The following is a 2,756-nucleotide window of genomic DNA, read 5'->3' as shown; positions in this document are numbered from 1 at the left end:
GGGAATTTAGAAGGGACTTTGTATGTCATATGATGCACTTATTTTAAAAATTATTCACTGCCAGGTGGTGGTGATGGTGCACCCCTTTAATCCCAGCACTCAGGAGGCAGAGGCAGGTGGATCTCTGAGTTCAAGGCCAGCCTGGTCTACAGAGTGAGTTCCATGATAGCCAGGGCTGTTATGTAAAGAAACACTGGAAACCCTCCCCTGCCAGTGTGTCCCTGCCCCCCCCCCAAAAAAAGATTCACTTTGGGCCACGTGTGTAGCTCAGGAACGAAGCACGTAGCTGTGGATGAGTCCTTGGGAAGAGGAAAGACTTTATAGAGTTTTGTCTAGAGCTCCACTTAATGTTGCTTTTTCTCTACCTTCATTGTGTGTATGTGTGTTTGAGTGGGCATGTTCATGCATTCCTGGGCGTGTGTGCTGGTGTTAGTTCTCTCCTACTGTGTGGTTTCTGGGGATTAAACTCTTCAGGCCTGATGACAAACAACCTTACCTACTGAGCCATTTTGACCCTTTTTAAAAAGCGAAGAGCTGTTTTTCTTGATAATTACTCTGTGTAGGTCAGGAGGCAGTGTTTAACTGCTCGGGCTTAGGATGTGACGCCTCTGGGCGACTGCTGATGGTCACCTGTGTTTGCTGAGGAATAAATCTTACAGTGTAAAGGGGCTGGAAAGATGGCTCAGCGGTTAAGAGCACTAGCTACTCTTCCAGAGGCCCTGGGTTCAGTTACCAGCAACCACATGACAGCTCACAAAGTCTAAATGCAGTTCCAGGGGATCTTACCCTACATCCTCACACAGATATACGTGCAGGTATGCATGTATGCATCAATACACTCAAGAGTAAATAAATCGTTTTTTAAAATCTTACTGTGTGAGTTGTCATGAGTTCTTAGCAGTATCCAGAGTATCTGAATTGGCTCTTTAAAGAGTGGAACCCTCTTTTTCCTGACACCTTAGGATTTTAGCCAGAGCCTGTCCGAGGTTTGTTCTGGCCTGGTTGGGTTGCAGTAGCTGACCTTGCCTGAGGCAAAACCATATTTTTCTGAGCTTAGTATGGCTCTGCAAAACCACCCATGGAACAACATCTACAAATCATATTGGTCTTTAATTTTTTTCCTGCGTGTTTGGGTGTTTTGTCTACATTTACATGTTTATCTCTTACATGCCCAGTGCCTGAGGGTCGACAGCATCAGATTCCCTGGGACCCTAGTCCGAAGGAAAGGTTGTGAGCCACCTGGGTCTTTGGGAAGTGCATTCAGTGCTCTTAACTCTCCAATTCGTGTTGGTCTTTTCACTCGCAATAATTCGCTACCCATCTGCTGGTGCTGTCACAGAGGCTGTTGGCCACCAGCACCGGCATCTACCCCTTCTCTGGGACTCTTCCTCCAGATGCTCTTACCACTTTCCCGGGCTGGCTTTGGTTTTCCTCTTCGCATCGCTCATTTCTAGGACTTGTGTTGTTGGTTGAAGTTAGCACACCAAACTCCTGGGTGGAGGCTTCAGTTGCTTTCTGATACATAAGCACCTCCTATGCAGAAAGAAGGAATGAGAAGGCCAAATGACACATCTGTGAGTTCAGGGTTCTCTTTTTCTTTTCGGCAGCGCGGTTGCAGTCCTGAGCAGTGGTTTGGCTTTCTCCTCTTCTGGCCCACGTTCATTTAGAAACATGCTTGAAAGAGGTGAGATTACAGCATAGAAGACAATGTGTATGGCACAGCAGTAAACAGGCTTTAAGATGATTAAAGCTGTCAGCGGAAGACCTCCCTTTGTAATACTCTTAGCCAGCTAAGCTCCTTGGGGGAGGGGAGGAAATGCCCTAAAACTGGAAGTGTCTTCTAAAGAATTAATTAGGCTTTCCTCCTTCATTGCTGCTTTTCTAGTAGGTGATATTTCGATCTGATTTGAGGAAAATCCATTTGAGAAATAGCAAAGATACTCTATGAGGACACATTGGGAAAACAAAATACCTGTCTGTTTTAAAGAGCACGTACACTTTGTGGTCTAGCTTAAGCTACACGTACTCCTGAAGACAGACTGCAGGCTGACCCGTACAATACCCATTGGAAGTCGATTTCTTCATTCTTCTGGAATACACTGAGTTACATGCAACCTGTGTCTTCTAGACACACACACACACACGTGTACACACGTATGAATGTATATGTGCCCGTGAGAGGACTCAAGGTAAAGAGCATGCCTCCACACCTGTTGACCTGAGCTACGACCCTTGCACCCACGTGATGGAAGGAGAGAAACAACCCCCGAACGTTATCCCCTGACCTCCACAAAAGGGCTATGGCGTATGTGAGTTCCCCCCACCCAAGTAAATAACAATTTGGGACATCCCGGCGAGGATCCTGGTTTGTTTTCCAGCATCCACGAGGTGGTTCTCAGCCATTTGTGATTCCGTTTTCAAAGGCTTTGACCCCCTCTTCTGGATTTTGCAGGCACCCAGGACCAGGCCTATATGCCCTGCACATGCATACAAGTAAGCAAGAACACTCCTGCATACAGATACAATTTTAAGTAGTTTTAGAAGATTTTTATTTTAATTATGTGGAGGGGGTTTTGCACATGTGCATGCAGATGCTCTCGGAGGCCACAAGAGGGCATCATCCCCTGGAGCTGGAGTTGGTGGTGAGCTGCTAGAAACTGAGGGTCCTTTTCAAGAGCAGAACACTCTCTATCCCCTAGCCAATCTCAAAGAAGTGTGTGTGTGTGTGTGTGTGTGTGTGTGTGTGTGTGTGTGTG

The sequence above is a fragment of the Microtus ochrogaster genome, chromosome 17, assembly GCF_000317375.1.
Source record: "Microtus ochrogaster isolate Prairie Vole_2 chromosome 17, MicOch1.0, whole genome shotgun sequence".
In the NCBI taxonomy this organism is placed as follows: Eukaryota; Metazoa; Chordata; class Mammalia; order Rodentia; family Cricetidae; genus Microtus; species Microtus ochrogaster.
This window is presented reverse-complemented; position numbering follows the sequence as displayed.